This window comes from Mus caroli, unplaced genomic scaffold (assembly GCF_978045245.1).
Source record: "Mus caroli unplaced genomic scaffold, Mus_caroli_1 scaffold_3, whole genome shotgun sequence".
Taxonomy (NCBI): domain Eukaryota; kingdom Metazoa; phylum Chordata; class Mammalia; order Rodentia; family Muridae; genus Mus; species Mus caroli.
The window spans coordinates 70,288,334-70,313,358 of record NW_028227258.1 but is presented as its reverse complement, the minus strand read 5'-3'; positions in this window follow the sequence as shown (position 1 = coordinate 70,313,358).

Genomic DNA, 25,025 nt, shown 5'->3' with positions numbered 1-25,025 from the left:
GTTATCAGGAGCACAGTACAAAGTGACCACATATTTTTATTGTTCCACGGAAAAGGTATTTTTCCAATAGGGAATTTCTTGTCTAATATCTAATAGGACCTGATGTCATTATTAACTCTATTTTGGTCTGTTCTGGAATCTCAGTATTGGGCAGAGACACACTCAATTGCAGAGTATAAGTTTTGTTTGTGTCACCACAAAATCAATACACATTGTGTAGTCTTTGGCTCAAAGTGAAATTCTTTTATGATCCAGGTGTTAACCTGAACAGGTAGCTAAGTGTTTAAAGTTGGGCGGGGGGAGGAAAATGCCATCAGCTCAGCAGTCTGCCAGGCGAGGGCTGTTTCCATCTTTCATTGCTCAGGTAGATCATCTATAGAGACTGGTTCATGGCTTATGACATGAACACACAAAGGTGTGGAAGCATCATCATTAGGTGATCAAGATCCACAAATCTTGCTGACTAGGACTTATGTATTCCCGTAGTTTTCAGGAGGAAGCAACACTTATTAACTTTGATTTATTTGTTGGCCTTGATTCAAAGAGGTCAGTTGGCAGCGCTTATGTCTGGTGTAAGTAGATCCTTGCCTCTATGTCTTTTATAAAGTAGTTTAACACATTCTCACACATGTATTTTACTAGGTGCCTGCCTCATTATGATGTCCTCACTTTGTTGGGTGTGGGTTGCACCGTTGTCCTAAATTCATGAGATCTATAGTGCTAATTCTTAATAAGTGTCTTATGGTGTCAAAACTAAGATAGATTATCCTTCCCTGAATACTTCAATAATGCTTGCAGATTTTCTTGATTGGAGAGTACTGGTGAGTTAGTTGTCAGGACAGGAAGTTCGTATTTCAGACTTAGCATTAGTGAGCAATTCATTTCTGTCTATACAAGCAGAAATAGTTCTGCATATGGGGGACTGAAATAATTCTGCACTTGAAGCTGTGCCTACCTCCAACTAAAAACTAAGACAGAAATAGGGTTCAATATGAAGAATCATTCACTGTCAAGTCCAGTGGGTATGAGGGATAGTTCCTGTCTTTACTCTGTAAGGAATGGCATGGATTTGACTTAAACTTTTGGAACTATCCTTTCACAATTTTCTATGAGCCATAATAAAAAGTCTGAAAAATTCTCATAAAACACTTGAGAACAGATTATGATCAACTAGTGTAAATTGCTGGTTGGCTTCCACATTTTTGTTTGAGAAAGGTTTTTGAAGTTTAAGGAACTCAGTTAAATGTGTCACATGCCCTTAATGCACTACCTGAAGGGAATGATGACCAAACTGACTGAACTTGTCACACAATTTTTAAGGCCCTTTACCCTCAGATATGAAAATGAGACACATAATATTTTTTCTTCCAACATTGTATGAATGATTACTACAAACTATAGTACTAGAATTAGAATCTCAATATAGTTTTTGATAACTGTCTCCTATGGATTTCAGGCATTGTTGTATTTCCCCACTGTAGAAGTCATACCACAGATCCAGAGCTTCAACAAGGAACCTGGAATTTCTCTGGGTTATATTTGATAGTTGTAGATTACACTGGCAAGACATGGGCATTGACTCCTTCAAAAATATATAGCACTTAGAATGGTTCTTTATTTCTGAGGCAGTGTCTGGCTCTTAGGAAATAGACAGCGTGTCATAACATCATGAGTGTCCCTTTTATAGAGTGAGAAGATTCATGTAATCAGTACCTACCATAGCTCTGATCTCTATTCTTGTTAATGTCCTGGGAACTCATGAAAATGCTACCTGGGCCCCTTGCCTTAGTTGCACTGTGCATTCAACATGTTAGTGAATTTCCTAAAATAGTCAGGAATGTTTTTTATTGATTGACAACTGCACTTGAATCAAATGACTGACATGTTCTCAGGGACATCTTTGCTAGAGAATTTGCTTCAGATGTCACATTCTGAACCTCTGCAAAATGTTGGTTTGTTCTTAAGTGGTAGAATGCATGCCCTAAGTATACCTGTGTCTATGAGCTTGAGCTTTTTGTCTGTGTTCAGGCAAGCTCTGTTAAGTTTAGATGTAGTAGGGAGAGGGAGCAACTGCTTTGGTAAAAAGATACTTAACTGTTTCTTTATGTAAGACCTGGAATGTAGACCAAGAAAGGTGGGCAGGGTCAACACATAGTGGATGTGTCAGTCAAGCTAGGGTGGGCTCTTGTGAGCTTGATAGTATTTTGCTCTTTCTCAGACACCAATCCAGCACAGATGTGCATGGGCGTAATGCCTTGCTTGCTGTAATGTTTGTTAAGATCCCATGGGAAAAAATGCTTGTTTAATATGATTATCTGACTTTGAGGCAATCCATCCCTGGCCTGGTGGGCATTAATTAGAAATGCCAGGGATTCTGTACTCCTGTCAGAATCATGAGTATAAAAGGAGAGGCAGATCTAGCCATAAGATTAAGTGACATTGGTTTCTACTTTGGGCTAGGGGAAGAAAGAAAAGATGTTACATGGCATATCATGTATTTTCTTTGTGTGTTCCTAAAAGGTGCAGCTTTGCTGGATCAAGGAGAAAGGGGTAGTGTCTACAAATTCTACCTTTGTAATGATATACTGCTGAGTATAAATTCTCAGTGGGGCTCAGGGCCCACAGGGCTTTTTGTTCATTGTTTTCCTAAAATTTATCTAAAATGTCTCTGAAGCTGCAAAGGGTTGTAGGGTTAAACTCAAGATAAAGAGTCATGGAGCTTCTGCAGAGTCATAATCATCTGCTTAGGATGTGGATCATGTCAGAGGCATTAGTTAAGATCTCTGAGCAACAATGGGTCCTTATTTCTGTTTCAAGTTCTTTCTGTTACACCAGTATGTGCTAAAACATACATTGAAGATTTGCTGAAAATAATGAAGACTAGTTAACTATGTGGCACTGTAGTGTGCCCAATCACTTTATAGGTATGTAGAAGACTCAGTAGAATCAGGAATGATTGACAAGGAAGAGAGAGAGACTATAGAGATACTTGCATTACAGCCAGTATGATGAAGAATTTATGAGGGAATAAGTGATAACCTAAAACAGGAGCTCCATATGAATCTCCTCTGTTTGCTAGAAAATATATGTGGACTTGTGAATTCAAGGGTTTCTTGACTCTGTAGTGAGTAAGAATGGCTCCTATCACTGACCATACTTAATAAATATCCTCCCAGGTCTAGCACCAAAGTTCCCTTGGAAGGCTATTACCAAATGTCTTGTGAAGTGAATCACAAAGCCAGAGACAACTGAACCAACCCCCTGGTTTTGTTTGGTGTACCTGACATGTCATTCTCAGATGTCACAGTGATATGTGTGTTGGGAATTGATTCTTCCTTTGGCTCAATTATATCTGGAGTAGGATTTTATGATAGTGTGTAACAAAGACACATCTGCAGGGATTTTCATGGATTGTATTTTATTCTTAGTCTTAGTCAGACTCTATTTCTAATGCGTGAATAAAATACAAATTCCCAAAGAAGAATAAGAGGGGACCAAATCAAGAAAAAAAAATAACCGCATGCACAAATAATCCCCTACTGTAAAAATGAAGGTAGCCTTCCTTCGGATATTTCCTGGTTTTTTAAGAGAAAGAGAACTCCCTAGAGTTGTTATTTCTGTGAGGAAGTCTTACAATTCTGACCTGATGGAAATTGAATTTTGAAAAGGAAAAAAACCTTTATCCAGAGAGCTTCCTCTGGGTTCTGTGCCCCCTCATAGGGAAGTCTATTTGAGCTTCCTTCAGAGAGTCACCTGCCAGAGAAAATAGGCATAGTCAGAGACTTAACAACAACTTCAAAGAAAGAGGCAGAGCCTTGGCTAGATCTGTTCCATGCCATTCTTCAATCTCTAACAGAATATTTTGATTATATTTTTATAAATGTGTGAAGAGAAAGTCCACTCACCTGAAGGACTCTGCTGAGGTTATCTGCTACATAGCTCATCAGTGAGAGCATGCTAAGATATAATACACTTGAAGCCAGAAAAAACAAAACCAAACAAAAAAATCTCCTCTTTTCCTTTTTGGACACAGCTTAACCTCCTGTAATGTGACTGACTTTTCACTAGGATGTTGGACAAGTATCTTATTCACACATGAATTAGAGTTTTTCCTACATGTCTTACTTTCTTTTTACTTAGTTCTTTGGATTTCACTGACATATTTTTATGAAGAAAGAAAGATTTTAATAATATCTCAACCAAAAGCCATTGCACTCCCTGGGTAATGAAAAAGGAAACTATAAGGCACTTCTTCATGGTGTCTTTTACTAATATTGTTTCGTGAGGGAGAAAAGAAGGTTATGACACAATTATAGTCTCCCCTCTGTGTCCGCAAGCAGAACACCTGTCAGAGGTCTTCAGGAATTTTATCCACATAGACATACTTCCACTTCCACCCCTCAGAATTGTCTAACAGATAACAGTGCCAGAGTCTAGTAACCAAGGAATTTTGCAAGTGACCCAAAGCAGGGAAAATTGATTCATCAATGGGGTTCTTGTTGCTAGCCCTTTTTCACTTTTCTTACTACTAAAGCTCTAGCATCCCTCTTTCAGACATGAATTCTTGCAGAAAGACTGATATAGGTACACAGTAAATTTAGGGAAAGTTGGGGTTCATGGTTAGTGATGGAGTGAATCATGTCCTAGGGAAAAAGGGCTGCTCTGTTGATAGAAAGATTCTAGATGCTTTGGATAACTGCAGTTACAAGTGCCATATTGGTGGGCTGAAATGTGGGAGTTAAGACTGATACCAAAAACTATGACATGGCTATGGAGATGAGCAAAATCGGCTACAATCAAATAAGATCAATAGGTGTTCTAGTCATAATTTATTTGTGACTGAACGGAGGGCCTGAACCTTGTTCAAGAGTCCAGAGAAACTTAGGTGTCTGGGTGTGTACAGAAATAAATAGCAGTAACACTGATAGCACTGGTGTAGAGACAGTTTGTACTTCATTAGCCCTGAGGACCACAACTATAATGTCAATGACTGGGCTATAACTTTTTTGTAGCTCTGGTGGGACATATGCAAGGTGCTTGCACTCCTGGTTCATGACTCTTAAAATGGCTTTCTCTTCCCTCTTCAAGGTCAGACTAAACGATTTAAAAATGCTAGTATTGGATGCCAATTCTGCCCATCTTCCCATGGTGCTTGAGTCCCATACTTCCACTCAGGTCCCAATTCTTCTAAAAACTGAACTCATTCTTTGATTAATTCCATATGTTAAATACAACATCTTCATTGAATGTGTGGAAGATTGATCACTGTTAGCATTGACTGTTTCTAGGGAAGAGGACCAGGGACAATACTGAGTGATAAAATGGTAAATGCATAAATAAACTGGCCTAGGAATACAAGTGAAGTAAAAAAATCAAGACCTGGGTGTTCATGATAAACTACAATAAGTACATGCTAACACTTTCCAGTTTGTTCCTGGCAGGCAGTCAAAATTAGAGATAAGACTGTTTATAAGAAAAAGATCAAACAGAAAAAAATAATGTCTTGAAATATTCCACATTCATTCTTATAAATATTGAACCTGTAAAGATGTCTTCATGAAGACAGGAGACAACTAATTTGGCAAAAGGTGATAAGTTTCTATAGTAGCAGAGGCTGACAACATGGGAGAGAAATGGACAAGAGAAATGAACCCAATCCTCACTTGAAGAAGTCTTTGGTGCCTCAGCTCTTCTTAGTCCCTTTGTCCTTATTATTTTCACTCAATGCAACCATTTTAGTACATCTCACTCTGGCTTCTTACTGGGAAAGACATCACTGAGTTCTTGAACTGGTAAAGCTTTCTTGGTTCTGAAGGCTGTGGTAAACTCTGTGTTCTAATCCATGTGGTCATCTCTCAGGCCCATTGAATTTGATCAATCTTAAAAACTGAGTGTGCTTACATGTTCTTTGATGACAAAATGACTGTTTGATTATGAAACTATGCTATAGATATCTCTGTGCCATGTGTCTCTTAGATAGTCAGTTTAATCAGATCATATGGAATTAGTGTTGGGGAAATGCATGAGTTATGAACTTCATTGCTGATTCTTTCATTTTATGACTGATGATTTTGAAGCATAATGAATAAATAACATGCAAAAGTGTTGGCAAGGTCTATTTTTTCCTCTCTAGATATCCAGGCACTATTCTGCACTGGGCTAGCCTAGAAGAAACAAATCTTAACCAGGTGGATGGATTAGCCATGATCTCACTCAGAAATCATGTAGGACAAACAGCCTTCTCCACAGAAAGCTTTCAATAAAATATCTGACTTTACTTGGGATGAACAATGACTACATCAACTTCAGAGTGAATATGCATCATTGGTTGGGACCAAGGTGCTTAGAATGCTTTATTTGTATGGCAGGAATTCTGGGTGTTAGTTGGACATGTCCTTAAAAAAGGAAGAAGTTTAATTTGAAACCTGGCCATGAAGATATCTGATCACCTCAAGGGTGGTTGGGCATATATGGTTTTAAGTGATGTGCACCTGGACAAGGAAGTCCAAAATAGGGAAGGAACCAGACCTCCTCCTGTCAGTCTCAGGATGAGATTTTCTGGGTTTGGACACAACTTGACTTCACTCTTGCTCCAGAAAAACTTCCTTACTTGTACAGATTTAAGTCCCCACAGCCCAGTGTGTTATACACACTGTTATACACTTGTACAATAAATATACAAGAGAGGACTACCGGGCTTATACACTTTGTACTGACCAACAGCCCTGTGGCCCAATTGTGCTTTCTACCTCTGAAGCTCAAATTCTATTAGCTGTGGATAGAAGCCTTTGATCTTGTTGGCACATTTTTTATATACATCCTTGCTTTCAGGATCATTACCTGATATTTGTTACTTTTACAACTCAGGATTGTAATCTGAAGAAATATATAAGCTCCAGTCCTCAGCAATATCTACTGCTGTCTTGCAAACCTGAGATTCAGTGTCACGGACACATGTGTTTGAAGGGCAGACTTGTGGATCTCTCTTTTTATACCAGTAATTTTACCATGAAGGCATTTGAACAGCTCCCATGGAGGAAGTGTCTTTCTCCATTTATATAAATTGCCTTTTGAAGCTGCAGAGGGTACTAGATTTAAATTCAAGATCAAGGGTGAGGCACTTACATAGCCTCACACGAGACAGCTATATCTGGGCCATTTCAGCAAAATTTTCCTGTCATATGCAATAGTGTCTGTGTTTGGTGGCTGATTATGGGATGGACGCCCGTGTGGGGCAATCTCTGGATGGTTCATCCTTTCATCTTAGCTCCAACCTTTGTCTCTGCAACTCCTTCCATGGATATTTTATTCCCTATTCTAGGGAGGAGTGAAGTATCCACGCATTGGTCTTCCTTCTTGATGTTCTTGTGTTTTGGAAGTTGTATCTTGGGTATTCTAGGTCTCTGGGCTAATATCCACTTATCAGTGAGAGCATATGAAGTGACTTCATTTGTGATTGGGTTACCTCACTCAGGATGATATCCTCCAGATACATCCATTTGCTCAAGAATTTTATAAATTCATTGTTTTTAATAGCTGAGTAGTACTCCATTGTATAAATGTACCACATTTTCTGTATCCATTCCTCTGTTGAGGGACATCTGGGTTCTTTCCAGTTCTGGCTATTGTAAATAAGGCTGCTATGAATGTACTGGAGCATGTGTCATTATTACCAGTTGGAACATATGCCCAGGTGAGGTATTGCTGGATCTACAGGTAGTACTATGTCCAGTTTTCTGAGTAACCACCAGACTGATTTCCAGAGTGGGAACTGATCTACACATCCCTCTGATACCAGCAAAGACATGGGTGGCAGTGAGAACACGGGCATCCCTATCAACATTCGAGACACCAGATCTCAGGGACCCTTACCTAGTCTTCAGTGGCATCATGGGTCCAGACACAACCATGGCCTCAAGAAACAGTACAGGATGAAGAATTTAGGCTGTTTATCACTACCCTTTTTTTTCCAGTACAGGTCAAACTGTTTCTTTTAATGCTTTCATGTTGCACATAAAAAGTGAATGGTACACAAATTTACAGGATAAGCCATTGTAGAATACATTCACTGTCCTATGAAACTCTAATTACAAAAGGAAATAGAGGTCTTAATTTGAAGGACACGACAACCATGATAATCAAGAGGTTTATTCACTTCAAATTTTGAATAATTGCAGAGTAATTAACATTCTCTAAAAGAGAATTGCTACTTTTATATATCAAATGACCTAATGTCATTACAAACTCCTATTTACAGGTAGACTAGGGTTCTCAAATTTGGGCAAAGGGACACATTAAAATACAGGTTAAAAGTTTTCTTTGTGTCATTTCAGAAGCAGGACACCTTCCTACTTCCTTGGCACAAAATAAAAATCAGTTATGATCCAGATTTCAGACTGTTCAAGCAACTCAGTGTTTCAAGTTGGGAAAAGAGACAGATGTTATCAGCTCAACTGTCAACAAGGCCAGAGCTGTTTCTTTTTACTTTCAAAGCTCGTGTACATGGTGTGTAAAGACAGAGGCATGGCTTATGTCACAAATACACAGGGTAGGAGAAGAATCATCATTGTGATCACAATCCACACACCCTGATTACCAGGACTTACATGTATTGCAGTAGCTTTCAGAAGGCAGCTTGATTTATTAATCTTGATTTATATGTTTGCCTTGATTAAAGGAGGTCAGTTGGCAGGGCTTCTGTCTTGGGAAATTATGTCTTTGTCTTTAATTCTGTTATGAAATAATTGAATATGTTCTCACATACTTATTTTTCTAGCTACATGTCCCACTGTGAAGTCCTTAATTTTTTCGGTACGTATGGCTCCGTTTTACTGAGTCCACGAGATTTAGAATGGTAGCCAATAAACAGTGTCTTACCCTCACCCAAGAAGTTTCCTTACAATCAAATTTTAAGAGGTAATGCTAGAATATTCCTCCTGGAAAATCCCATGTTTCAAAATTATGTCATTGTATGTATTCCATGATACCTCAGTAACTCTTAAAGATTTTCTTCACTTGAAAACAACTGATGACTTGGTTGGCAGCCCTTAGAGTTGATATTGCATACTTACCATGAATGAGTTGTTCATTTTTTCATATGAAAATGGAGAAAATTTCTAGATATGGGGAGCTGAAGTGATTCTGTACTTTATCCTTTGAGTTCACATGAATATTTACCGCCTTCCAATAGAAGTAAGCCAGAAATAGGGTTCAGGTGGAGGCTTTTCAAGTGGTTGGAAAAGTAGATATGAGAGATAATTTCTGTCCCTCCTTTTATGGAATTACATGAATGTGATTTCAAATTTTGGACATGTTTTCATAATACTTTATAACACTTGGAATATATAACAAATATATAACACTTGAAATTTGTAGCTCCAGATTTCTGGGACATAAAGTGCCATATATTTGTTTTTATGAGTAATCAAATATATATTTTCAGTGCCCAGAAGGCCTGTTGACCTATATCCCTGTGGTCCTAGGTACTCATGAAGTATTTCATCCATGATCCTTTTCTTTATTTCTCTGGGCCTTCAGAAACATGGGTAAATATCCTTAAATCCTGTCAGAAGTGGTGTAACTCTGTCTCAAGTGTAAAGACAATATAGGTGCACATGTTTCTAATCCCTGGCTGGAAGAGCTATTTGTTAAGCTTCGATGAAAAAAATTGTCTATTTAAACGACTGTTTGATTTTGAGGGAATACAGCTCCAATGTGATAGATTTTACTTGAAAAATTTTTTGGACTTTTGGAATTTCACATGATCAAGAACCTGGATATCTGAAGCCTTTTCCCATTGGCTTAACAGCCAGTATTGTAGACGTGTACACAAATCTTTCTGGATATCAAATACTTCAACTATCATATGAACATTTATAACCTCTTACAAGGTTTTAACTTTGACCTACATTCCTTCAATTTATCTGTATAAAAACAATTAGTTGTGCCAGGAAAATATGTGGTAAGAATCATTCAACATGTTTCCTGTCTGTGCAGGTCTAAAATAGGTGCAAACATGGTGGCCAGTACTACAGCACACAGTGGAGTCTCCATTCCCAGGTGCTCTAGCATGCACAGGATCTTAGGCTCAGGGTTGAGAAGAACACAACATATGTTCAAATACCACTGAGACTGACTGGGACTAGAAGGATCTATTGATGCAGGAACACCACCAAATCAGTCATTCAGGTTCCTTCCAATCTACTTTCCTCTATAAACCCCAAAGATAGGCACACAAACATAATGCCACATCTAACAATATAAATAATAGGGAATAACAATCACTTTTGCAGAGTGTGTGAGATTCCTCACACAAAAAGTGATCCTAGGATCACTTAATAATTACAGTCCCAATTTGGATGCAGACCTACAGGAAGAGAGCTGTTTGATTTTAATTTCTTATGTTTTTACTGGTATAACTATATAAATAATGGGTTTTACTGTGACACTTCATAAACATACAATGTACTGGTATCCTATTTACCCACTATATCAACATCTCTCATTCTCCCATTCATCTCTTACTCCTTTGTATATTTATTGGGGGCCCTTTATTAGATGGTATATTCACCCTCTTTGGTGGCGCAGTGTCTGAGAGAACTTGAGGGTCCAAGATAGTTGAGACTGTGGATCTTCCAATAGGGATACCCCCTCCTCTACTACTTCCAGATTTTCCCTAATTCAATGACAGGAGTCAGTAGCTTCTGTAAATTGGTTGGGTGTAAATATATGCATCTGAGTCTTTCAGATGTTTGTTGGGTCATTCTGAGGGCAATCATGAAAGGTCCCTTTTTGTGAGCACAACATAACCTCAGCAATAGCTTCAGGCCTTGGGGTACTTCTTGAGTTTGATCCCAATTTGGGCCTATTGCAGAACCTCCTTTTCCTTGGGATCTTCTTCATTTTTATCCTTTCAGATACTTAAAACAGTAGCAATTATGGTTCAGAGTTTTTTACTATGAGATGGCAACCCCATCCCTCACTTGATGCCCTGTCTTCTATTGAAGGTGGGCACTACAAGTTCCATCTCTACCTTAGAACATTTGATGTAATGTCCCTCTCTGTGAATCCTGAACAACTCTTTACTCTCAGGTCTCTGATACATTATAGAAGGTCCCCTCACCTCCTACCTTCCAAGGTGACCGGTGTCCATTCTTTCTGCTGTCTCCCGTCCTATTCTACCTACCAAATATCTAATCATCTTCCCCTCTTTCCCTTCCTGTCCCCATTCCCACTGAGGTCCCTCCCTTCCCCCTCCTGTGATTGCTTTCTTCTCCATTTCATTTGGGATTGAGGCATCCTCACTTGGGCTCTTCTTCTTGTTAAACTTTTGGAGTTCTTTAAATTGTATCCTGGTTCATTTGCCCATTTTGGGTTGTGGGGGGTAATATTCACTTATTAGTGAGTATACACCATGCATGTTTGGGGGGGTGGTCTGAATTAACTCACTCAGGATATTCTCTAGTTCATTATTTTTTTACCACAGCCAGTCTTCTTTGCTTTATCCAAAGAATATTGCCCAGTCCATTTTGTAGAAACTTAGAGTATTGAGTTTAACATGTGTTTGGATATACTTGTTTTAAGCTGGACTACACTTGTCAAAAACCTACATTAAAATGGTTGAGATAACCTCACAGTTGCTGAGTTTGTTGTAGAAGCAAGGGTTGGCTATTTCTCCCATCCCCATGGTCACAGAAATAAGATTCTGACTCCAAATATACTTACAAACACCTTTTCCATATACCTCGGCTCTTTTTTGACTAGATCATAAGTTAAAATAACCCATTTATTTTAACTTACATTTTGCTACATGGCAGGTCACCTCTGTTCCTGTACCATGCATCCGTCTGTGCACATATTCCTGGGCAGATCTCACTGCTTCACACTTACAGAATCATTTCTACCTCTTGAATGTCCCATTTCCTATTTCATGCCAAAGCCATTGGCCTCCTGATTTATAATAGATAGGTGCCATGTCAATAAAGTCATAAGATATTCTCTTGACACTACAGCAAACTATGGTTGAGGATATCTCAGTGTCAGTGTCAGAGAGTAATATTGAAATTTACCCATGAAAATCAACAACAGTTATATTCACCTGTGAGCAATTTTATCTACTAGATTATTCGAGATAGCAAAAACCACCCTCATTCTGGGCCACACCTTCTGATAGCTTCCCATATAAAAACAAGTGCTAAGGTCCTCATCTGACATTCAGATACTGAGGTGGAGCACAGTGTCATGGAGCTAGAAGTTCATGACCTCAGTACATTAACTGTCTCTTACTGAGCCAATGGCCAGAGCAGATGGTTCTTAGTAATTTATTCTCTTTTGCCCATCTGAGTCAAAAAGATGGTGGCCTGTAGCAATTGACTTCTGCTGATAGCAGTAGGAGATTAGAAAAATAAACTTAATTACCTACCTTCTTTGGCTCAATTACTTTGGTTCAGAAACATCTAGCCCAACACACAGGAGGGTGAGAGCACATAAACTCATTGTGACCCACATAGAAAGAAAAATGATAGAGAGAAAGTCATGTAAACATAGAGCAACAAACATCCAAACACAAATTAAACACACACAAACACACACACACACACACACACACACACACACAATTGCAAAAGCCAAATGACCATTTTCATTCATTGCACATGTTACCATGCATCATTGTATATGTACACACATTCCTACCTATTTATGTGTACATACATATATATAGAGAAAGCAACATCTATATTTGTGTGTGTGTGTATATATATATATATATATATATATATATATATGTATGTATATATACATATATATATGCCTTCTACATATGTTATACAAAATACAGGTATATTTAAATATTTATATATAAATGCACATTTGCATAAGCTTATGCATATTTCTGTGTCTGTGATTATGCATATGACTATAGCAATGTCAATATCCATAAATATTCCAATAATTATACATAATTGTTGGATTCAGCAGAGCACCAAATGACATACTTTCTTTTCTCTCTCAGGTTATTCAGAGAACTTCAAAAAAAGTTCTCCATAAATTTACCTTAGCAACACATACAAAATACTATGCAAGGAGGAGTTAGGGGATATCCATGGTAAGTAAAAAAAGAGTGTTTAATTCTACAAGCCCATTGTAAGTTCAAAGGTACTATTTTAAATGGATATGCTTTATGATTGTCTACCCCTGTGACCTCATCTCTGGACAAGATCTAGAATGAATGATTTCCTTGTACAAGCTTATTTTCTTTCCTTAGGACAATTAGCTCAGGACACAGAGTTTTTTTCTGCAGGCCTTTAATTCTACAGGGGGCTTAAAATTACTTGAATAATTCAAGAGTTTTATTTAAAAAAATGAAAATTGTCAAATCCTCAATTCATTTAAAGAGAGCTATTACATGAAAGTATATATTTATATTGCTCTGTAACAATGCTTCCCAAAAGGATGAGATGATGCCCAGGAAACATTATGCTATGTGATGTTGACATGAAAGGTATATCAGCAATAGTACAGAATTGTGAGACAAAGTCTCTGGGGCCCATGTCTCATAGAGTACACAATTTGCAACCCTGCAAAATGGTGGGCCATTTCCAGATAAACCATTTGCTTACTATAGCCTTAACTACATGGCTTGTGCCAGACATAGAAGATGGAAGTGTACATTTTTTTTATCTGTTTACACGCACTATTACTAGAAAGTCCACATATTCTTTACTTGATATATTGCTTGGCATAATTTAGAATTAGCCAAGTTAGAAGTTAGAGATTCTTCAGAATCCTAAAATGAATGGAAAACTGGCAGTTCTCCAGGAATTCCACAGGAATCCATCATCATATTGGTAGTACAACAGCTGACCATATTATGAAATGAATAGCTTCCATAGTCATTGGCTTTTCTACCAGGACAGAGCAGCTGTTGCATTATTATTAGTAGTAGAAGATTTTAAGAATGGTATTAATAACTCACTTAAAGAAATACAGGAGAACAGTGCTAAACAGGTAAAAGCCCTTAAAAAATTACAGGGGAAGGCTGCTAAACATTTGGAAGGCCTTTAAAAATTACAAGAAAACACTGCTAAACAGATAGAAGTCTTTAAAAAGGAAATCCAAAAATCCCTTAAAGAATTACAGGAAAACACAACCAAACAGGTGATGGAATTGGAAAAAAAAAAAAAAAAAAAAAAAAGGATGATCTAAAATAGAAGTAGAAACAATTAAAAAAAAAGACAAAAAAAAGCAATAATAACAACAACCCCCCTCCAAAATAAATAAAAAACCAACAACAACAATAACAAAAAACCAACAACATCAACAACAACAATAACAAAAAACAAACGAACAAAAAAACCAAAACAAAACAAAAAACAAAAGGAGACAAATCTGGAGTTGCAAACCCTAGGAAAGAAACCAGGAACATAGATGTGAGCATCAGCAACAGAATATAAGGGATGGAAGAGAAAAACTCAGGTACAAAAAATTCCATAGAGAAAGTGGACACAACAATCAAAGAAATTGCAAAATGCAAAAAGATCCTAACTCAAAATATCCAGGAAATCCAGAACACAATGAGAAGACCAAACCTATAGATAATAGGAGTAGATGAAAATGAAGATTTTCAACTTAGAGGGCCAGCATATATCTTCAACAAAATTATAGAAGAAAACTTCCCAAATGTAAAGAAAGAGATGCCCATGAACACACAAGAAACCTACAGCTACAGAAGCTAACAGCTTCTGGGGCAGGCAAGAGCCACAGAGCTTCAGAGGCAGCGCCCTTTTTGGGCTCCAGACATCTGGTCACCTTCCCGACCAGAGGACAGTTGTCTGCTCGGCCCAGGAGGCCTTTGCCTCAGGATTGGCGGTAGCCATCTTGGTTCCAGGACTCCACCAAAAGTAGTCTTCACAGGTGAGAGTGTGGACTACAGAAGCTAACAGCTTCTGTGACAGGCCAAAGCAATACAGCTTCTGGGAAAGGTCCTGTTTTGGGCCTACATCTTGGGCCAGGAGGGAGGTTCAAATGCCAGATATCTGTGCACCTTCCCTGTAAGAGGAGAGCTTGCCTGTAGAGAGTGCTCTGAACACTGAAACTCAGAGGAGAGAGCTAGTCTCCCAATTGTGCTGATAGAGGGTAACAGAATCACCAGAGAAACAATCTCTAAACAGAGACAACTATAACAACTAACTCCAGAGACTACCAGATGGTGAAAGGTAAACATAAGAATCTTACTAACAGAAACCAAAACCACTCACAATCATCAGAACCCAGCACTTCCTCTTTGCCTAGTCCAGGGCACCCCAACACACCCAAAAAGCTAGACCCGGATTTAAAAGCATATCTCATGATGATGGTAGAGGACATCAAGAAGGAATTTAATAACTCACTTAAAGTAATACAGGAGAACACTGCTAAACAAGTAGAAGACATTAAAGAGGAAGCACAAAAATCCCTTAAAGAATTGTAGGAAAACACAACCAAACAGTTGATGGAATTGAATAAAACCATCCAAGACCTAAAAAGGGAAGTAGACACAATAAAGAAAACCCAAAGTGAGGCAATGCTGGAGATAGAAACCCTAGGAAAGAAATCTGGAAACATAGATGCATGCATCAGCAACAGAATACAAGAGATGGAAGAGAGAATCTCAGGTGCAGAAGATTCCATAGAGAACATCGGCACAACAGTCAAAGGAAATGGAAAATGCAAAAAGATCCTAACTCAAAACATCCAGGAAATCCAGGACACAATGAAAAAAACAAACCTACGGATAATAGGAGTAGATGAGAATGAAGATTTTCAACGCAAAGGACCAGCAAACATCTTCAACAAAATTATAGAAGAAAACTTCCCAAACCTAAAGAAAGAGATGACCATGAACATACAAGAAGTGTACAGAACACCAAATAGACTGGACCAGAAAAGAAATTCCTCCCAACACATAATAATCAGAACAAAGATGCACTAAATAAAGATAGAATATTAAAATCAGTAAGGGAAAAAGGTCAAGTAATATATAATTCAGAATTTCACCAGATTTTTCACCAGACTATGAAAGCCAGAAGAGCCTGGACAGATGTTATACAGACATTAAGGGAAGACAAATTCCAGCTCAGGCTACTATACCCAGCCAAACTCTCAATTACCATAGATGGAGAAACCAAAATATTCAATGAAAAAAACAAATTCACATATTATCTTTCAATGAATCCAGCCCTTCAAAGGATAATAACAGTAAAAAAAAAAAATACAAGGACAGAAACCACGTCCTAGAAAAGGCAAGAAATTAATCCCTCAACAAACCTAAAAGAAGATAGCCACGAGAACAGAATGCCAACTTTAGCAGCAAAATAATAAGACGAAATAATTACTTTTCCTTAATATATCTTAATATGAATGGACTCAACTCCCAAATAAAAAGACATAGACTAACAGACTGGCTACACAAATAGGACCCAACATTTTACTGCTTAGAGGAAACCCATCTCAGAGAAATAGATAGACACTATCTAAGAATGAAAGGTTGGAAAACAATTTTCCAAGCAAAAGGCATGAAGAAACAAGCTGGAGTAGCCATTCTAATATCTAATAAAATCGACTTCCAACCCAAAGTCATCAAAAAAGACAAGGAGGGGCACTTCATACACATCAAAGGTAAAATCTTCCAAGAGGAACTATCAATTCTGAATATCTATGCTCCAAATACAAGGGCAGCCACATTCATTAAAAAAACTTTAGTAAAGCTCAAAGCACACATTGCACTTCAACAATAATAGTGGGAGACTTCAACACACCACTTTCAAAATGGACAGATCATGGAAACAGAAACTAAACAGGGACACAGTTAAACTAACAAAAGTTATGAATCAAATGGATCGATCTAACAGATATGTACAGAATATTTTATCCTAAAACAAAAGGATATACCTTCTTCTCAGGACCTCATGGTAACTTCTCCAAAATTGACCACATTATTTGCACAAAACAAGCATCAACATATACAAAAATATTGAAATTGTCCCATGTATCCTATCAGATCACCATGGACTAAGGCTGATCTTCAACAACAAGTGGAACAAGTGGATTTAATTGATAGCTACAGAACATTATATCCTAAAACAAAAGGATATACCTTCTTCTCAGGACCTCATGGTACCTTCTCCAAAATTGGTCACAAAACAGGCCTCAACAAATAAAAAAATATTGAAATTCTGCCATACATCCTATCAGATCACCATGGACTAAGGCTGTTCTTCAATAACAACATAAATAATAGAAAGCCAACGTTCACATGGAAACTGAGCAACACTCTTCTCAATGATACCTTGGTCAAGGAAGGAATAAAGAAATTAAAAACTTTTTAGAGTTTAATGAAAATGAAGCCACAACATACCCAAACTTATGGGACACAATGAAAGCATTTCTAAGAGGGAAACTCATAGCTCTGAGTGCCTCCAAAAAGAAACTATAGAGAGCAAACACTAGCAGCTTGACAACACATTTAAAAGCTCTAGAAACAAAAGGAAGCAAATTCACCCAAGAGGAGGCAGAAAAAAATCAAACTCAAGGGAGAAATCAAACAAGTGGAAACAAGAAGAACTATTCAAAGAATCAACCTAACAAGAAGCTGGTTCTTTAAGAAAATCAACAGGATAGATAAACCCTTAGCCAGACTCACTAGAGGGTACAGGGACAGCATTCTAATTAAAAATCAGAAATGAAAAGGGTGACATAACAACAGATCCTGAAGAAATCCAAAACACAATCTGATCCTTCTACAAAAGGCTATATTCAACAAAACAGGAAAATCTGGATGAAATGAACAACTTTCTAGACAGATACCAGGTACCAAAGTTATATCAAGATCAGGTTAATGATCTAAACAGTCCTATATCCCCTAAAGAAATAGAAACAGACATTAATAGTCTCCCAACCAAAAAAAAGCCCAGGACCGGAAGGGTTTAGTGCAGAGTTCTATCATACTTTCAAAGAAGATCTATTCCAATTCTTCAAAAACTATTCCAGAAAATTGAAGCAGAAGGTACTCTACCCAATTCATTCTATGAAGACACAATAACTCTGATACCTAAACCACAAAAAAGCCAACAAAGATAGAGAACTTCAGACCAATTTCCCTTATGAATATCGATGCAAAAATACTCAATAAAATTCTCACTAACCGAATCCAACACATAAAAACAATCATCTCACCTGACTAAGTAGGTTTCATTCCAGGGATGCAGGAATGGTTTAACATACAGAAATCCATCAACATAATCGACTATGTAAACAAACTCAAAGACAAAAAACACATGATCATATCATTAGTTGTGGAGAAAGGATTTGACAAAATCCAACACCCATTCATGATAAAAGTCATGGAAAGATCAGGAATTCAAGGCCCATACATAAAAATGATAAAAGAAATCTACAGCAAACCAGTAGCCAACATCAAAGTAAATGGTGAGAACTTGGAAGTAATCCCACTAAAATCACAGACTAGATAAGGCTGCCCACTTTCTCCATACCTATTCAACATAGTACTTGAAGTCCTAGCCAGAGCAATTCGACAACAAAAGGAGACCAACTTAGGAAGTGAAAGATCGGTATGGTAAGAACTTCAAGTATCTGAAGAAAGAAATTAAAGAAGATCTCAGAATATTGAAAGATCTAAAATGCTCATGGATTGACAGAATAAATATAGTAAAAATGGCCATCTTACCAAAAGCAATCTACAGATTCAATGCAATCCCCATCAAAATTCTAACTCAATTCATCAACGAATTAGAAAAGACAATCTGCAAATTCATCTTGAATACCAAAAAATCTAGGATAGCAAAAACTCTTCTCAATGATCAAAGAACCTCTGGGGGAATCACCATGCCTGACCTAAAGCTGTACTACAGAGCAATTGTGGTAAAAACTGCATGGTACTTGTATTGAGACAGACAAGTAGACCAATGGAATAGAATTGAAGAACCAGAAATGAACCCACACAGTCATGGTCACTTCATCTTTTACAAGGTAATCCCATAACAAAAGAACTCACATGATATGTACTCACTGACATGTGGATATTTGTCCAGAAACTTAGAATACACAAGATATAAGATACAATCTACAAAACACATGAAACTCAAGAAGAATGAAGACCAAAATATGGACACTTTGCCCCTTCTTAGAATTGGGAATGAAACATCCATGGAAGGATTCACAGAGACAAAGTTTGGAGCTGAGACAAAAGGATGGAAAATCTAGAGACTGCCATACCTGGGGATCCATCCCATAATCAGCCTCCAAATGCTGACACCATTAAATACACTTCCAAGATTTTGCTGAAAGGACCCAGATATAGCTGTCTCTTGTGAGGCTATGAGGGGGGGCTAGCAAACACAAAAGTGGATGCTCAAAGTCAGCTATTGGATGGATCACAGTGCCCCCAGTGGAGGAGCTAGAGAAATTACTCAAGGAGCTAAAAGGGTCTGCAACCCTATAGGTTGAACAACAATATGAACAAACCAGTACCCCCAGAGCTTGTGTCTCTAGCTGTATATGTATCAGAAGATGGCCTAGTTGGCCATCATTAGAAAGAGAGGCCCATCGGTCTTGCAAACTTTATATGCCTCAGTACAGGTGATCGCCAGGGCCAAGAAGTGGGAGGGGGGTGACTGGAGTTGGGGGAAGGGCATGGGGGGACTTTTGGGATAGCATTGGAAATGTAAATGAAGGAAATACCTAATAAAAATGAAAATAAAAAGAAACTAAAATATGCTAATGAACAAAATCTATGTCTGCTGAAAGACATTGGATAGTAGGGGCGGGAGGGACCTGCTAAACTAAACCAGCCTGTTTATTTTAAGGATGTTCTGATATCAGAATGGAAGACAGAAAATGTGCTGTTCTGAAGGAGGAGTTATGCCTTTATTTCCACAGGAAAGAAAAACTATGGGGTCCTTCCAACTTGATAAATATCAAACATAACAAAGCGAGAACCCCTGAAGATCTTGTTAACTGATCCAGAACTTGCTTTTCCTTTCTCCCTCTGCTGTTTGACTCGAGATACTACAGTTTACTTCTGGACCATTATGCCTCTGGTGGCCTGTAGTGTTCTCTTGCTCACCAATCTCACATGGTAGAGCCCATCTGGCTGGTCTGTTCTGTGTTCTGTTGGCTTGGGAATATGGGGCAAGCAAGAAAGGGAAGACTCTGCCCTCAGGCAGAGATTCCCTGATTAGCCTGCTATACTTCTGAGAAGGCTTTAGAAGGTTAATTACTGTTTTGGTTTGGTTTGGTTTGGTTTGGTTCAGCTGTTGAATCAAACTCAGTCATGAAATCAACAAAGTACAACCAAAAACAACTATATACATCATCAACAAAATCAGGAGCTTGTTCTTAAAGAAAATCAAAAATAAAGATTAACAATTAGCCAAACGAAACAGTGGGCAAAGAGACAGTATCGAAATTAATCAAATTAGAAATGCAAAAAGAGATATAACAAGAGAAAATGAGGAAAATCAAAACAATCATCAGATCCTACTACAAAAGCCTATATTCAACAAAACTCTAAAATATGGATGAAATGGACAGATTTTCTAGACAGATACCAAATACCAAATTTAAATCAGGATCAGATAAACCATCTAAACTGTCCCATAAACCCTAATGACATAGAAGCACTCATGAATAGTCCCCCAACCAAGAAAAAACCCAGGATCAGATGAGTTTAGTATAGAATTCAATCAGACCTTCAATGAATTCCTAATACCAATACTCTTCAAACTATTCCACAAAATAGAAACAGAAGGAAAACTACCTAATTTTTTCTATGATGCCACAGTTACACTGATACCAAAACCACACAAACACCCCACAAATAAAGATAATATCAGATCAATTTCTTTTATGAGTATCAATGCAAATACATTCAACAAAATTCTCACAACCAAATCCAAGAACACATCAAAACGATCTTTCACCATAATCAAGTAGGGTTCATCCCAGGGATGCAGGGGTTCTAAATATATGGAAATCCTTCAGTGTATTCCAGTACATAAACAAACTCAAAGAATAAAATCAAGTGATCATTTCATTAGATGCTTACAAACATTTGACAACATTCAGCATCCCTCCATCTTAAAAGTTGGAAAGATTAGGAACTCAAGGCCCATTCATAAACTTAGTGACAGCAGTATACAGCAATCCAGCAGACAACACCAAACAAAATGGAGAAAAATTTGAAGCAATCCCAGTAAAATCAGGGACTGACTAGACAAAGCTGCCCACTCTTTCCCTATGTATTCAGTATAATACTTGAAGTTCAAGCTAGAACAATTAGACAACAAAAGAAGGTCAAAGGTATACAAATTGGAAAGAAGTCAAAATATTATTTTCAGATGATATGATAGTATACTTAGTGACCCCCAAAATTCAACCAGAGAACTACAGCTGGTAAACAACTTCATCAAAGTGGCCAGATATAAAATAAATTCAAAGCAGTAGCCTTCCTAAACTCAAAGGGTAAATGGGCTGAGAAAGGAATTAGAGAAGCCACACCCTTCACAAATAGTTACAAATAATATAAAATATCTTGTGTGACTGTAACCAAACAAGTGAAAATTCTGTATGACAAGAACTTCAAATTTCTGAAGTAAGAAATCCAAGAAGCACATAAGAAATATTCAACATTCTTAGTTATCAGGAAAATGCAAATCAAAACAACCCAGAGATTCTATCTCACACCTGTCATAATGACTAGATCAAAATCATAGGTGTCAGCAGATGCTGGCAAGAATGTGGAGAAAGAGGAATACTCCTCCCATTGCTGGTGGGATTGCAAGCTGGTACAGCCATTTTGAAAAAAAGTCTGGTGGTTCCTCAGAAATTTGGACATAGTACTACTACCTGAGGACCCAGCGATACCACTCCTGAGCATACATGTAGAAGATGCTTCTACCTGTAATAAGGACACATGCTCTACTATGTATATAACACACATATTTATAGTAGCCAGAATCTGGGAACAACCCAGATGTTCCTCAAGAGAGGAATGGATACAGAAAATATGGTACATTTACACAATGGAATACTACTCAGCTATTAAAAACAAAGACTTCTTGAAATTCCCAGGCAAATGGATGGAACTTGAAAATATCATCCTGGGTGAAGTAACTCAGTAACAGAAGACCACACATGGTATGTACTCAATGATAAGTGGATATTAGCCATCCCATATACAGTCATCAAACCTGGAGACTAATGTGGATGCTAGGAATAACATGCTGATGGAAGCTTTGTATGGCTGTCCCCTGGGAGGCTATGCTAGAGCCTGACAAATACAGAGGTAGATCCTTGCAGCCAACTTTTGGACTGAGCACAGAGTCTCCATGGAGGAATTGGAAACGGGATTAAAGAAGCTTAGGGAGTTTGTAACCCCATTCAGGGAGTAACAGTAGCAAATGGCCAGACCCCATTGGAGCTCCTGGGTATTGGACCATCAATGAAAGAGTACATGTCGATGGACCCAGGGGTCCAGCAACATACGTGGCAGAGAATGTCCTCATTGGCATCAGTGGGAGGAGAGGTCCTTGGTCCTGAATGTGTTTGATGCTGGAGTGTAGGAGAATGCTAAGGTTGGTAGCAGTGAATTGTTGGGTGTGTTGTGATCACTTTCTTAGAGGAAGAGGGAGGAGGAATGGGATAGGAGGTTTCCTAAGGGTAGACCACGGAAGTAGAAAACATTTGAAATGTATTTAAAGAAAATATACAATAAAAACAAAACAAAACAAAACAAAACAAAAAAGTGAGTTAATCCTGGTGGATTTTTCCTTTGATGAGTATAAAGTGTCCTTCCTTATCTTTTTTTGATAACTTTTGGTTGAAAGTCGATTTTATTTGATATTAGAATGGCTATTCCAAATTGTGTCCTGTGACCATTTGCTTTGAAAATAGTTTTCCAACCTTTTACTTTGAGGTAGTGTCTGTCCTTTTCACTGAAGTGCATTTCCAGTATGCAGGAAAATGTGGGAACCTGTTTATGTACCCAGTCTGTTAGCTTATGTCTTTTTATTGGGGAATTGATTCCATTGATGTTGAGAGATAGTAGAGACAAATGATTGTTGATATCTGTTTTTTTTTTTTTGTTTTTTTTTGTTTTTTTTGGTTAGAGGTAAAATTGTTAGTGTGTATTTTTTATTTTCCTTTTGATGTGAAAATATTAATTTTCTGCTATTTCTTGGGTATAGTTTCCCTTCTTGTGTTGGAGTTTCCCTTCTATTATTTTCTGTAGGTCTGGATTACTGGAAAGTTATTGTATAAATTTTGTTTTGTCTTAGAATACCATGGTTTCTCTGTCTATGGTAATTGAGAGTCTTCCTGGGTATAGTAACCTGGGCTGATTTTTGTGTTCTCTTTTGGTCGGTATGACATTTGCAGAGGATCATCTGGCTTTTAGAGTCTCTGATGAGAAGCCTTATGTAGTTTTGATAGGTCTGTCTTTTTATGTTATTTGACCTTTTACCCTTATTGCTTTTAGGATTCTTTCTATGTTCTGTGAATTTGGTGTTTTAATTATTATGTGACAGGAGGAATTTACTTTCTGGTCCCATCTCTTTGGTGTTGGATAGGCTTCATGTATGTTATGGACATCTATTTCTTATGGTTAGTATAGTTTTCTTCTATAATTTTGTTGAAGATGTTAGTTAGTTAGTTCAGTTCTTTCAATGTGTCCTGGATTTCTTGAATGTTTTGAGATAGGAGCTTCTTGCTTTTTGTTTTTTTTCTTGACTTTTGTTTGGATGTCTTCTATGGTATCTTTTACTGCTGATATGATTGTTTCCACCTTATATTCTGTTGATGATGCTAGCATTGTGACTCCTGTTCTCTTTCCTAGATTTTCAACCTCCAAGGCTGCCTTGCTTCGCGTTTTCCTTAATGATTCTATGTCTGTTTTTAGATCCTTGAAGGCTTTATTCAATTCCTTGACCTGTTTGACTGTGCTATCCTACATTTCTTTGAGGGATTTATGTGTTTCCTTTTCTGGGATACTACTTATTTACTTGTGTTCTTCTGTATTTCTTTAAGTAAATTATTTATATCCTTCTTAATGTCCTCTATCACCTTCATGAATTGAGAATTTAGATCTGAATATTGCTTTATAGGTTTGTTGGGGGTATTCCAGACTTGCTGTTGTGTCAGTACTGGGTTCTGATGTTGGTAATTCAAATGTTTTCTATTGAGCCGGGTGTGGTGGCGCATGCTTTTAATCCCAGCACTCGAGAGGCAGAGGCAGGAGGATTTCTGAGTTCGAGGCCAGCCTGGTCTACAAAGTGAGCTCCAGGACAGCCAGGGCTATACAGAGAAACCCTGTCTCGAAAAAAACCTAAAAAAAAAAAATATTTTCAGTTGCTTATGTTCATATGATTGCATATCACCTATCATATGGTAACCTCTGGTGCTATGTGGACTCCCTTGCCTGACTGTGGCCTATCTTTCCTATGAGCCTGTGATTCTACAATCCGGTGATCCTGGATGTATAAGAATACCCTGGGGAGTTGAGCTGCAATTGAGATATGGGTTGTGTGGGTTCAGGTCCAGTGTTTTGGCTCTGCTCCAAGCACAGATGGGAACTTGGAAACCTTTTTAATGCCTTCTTTTTCTGTATATATTAACATAATTTCTTGTTTATAATATGTGACTTCTCTTAATTTGGAAACAGCTGTAATTAATACTCTAAGATAAATGAGAATCCCCAAATTGATTCTTCCATGAAACAACTTGCAGCATACTTGTAGCATACTTAGTATGAATCAGGGCCATCATCATTTGAGATAAGGATAAAGGGTTTCCTCTATGTTGCAAGTTAAAGAAGATTCATTCTGTTTCCTGAGGAAGTTTCTTCCAAGGAACCTTTTTTTTTCATATTAGATTTCATTCTATGCCAAGGAAACCAAAAGGTGTTTCTTGTTTCTGAGATAAGACATACAAAACCTTTACCTTATAGACTAACTCTAGAGAGGTTAGAAGAG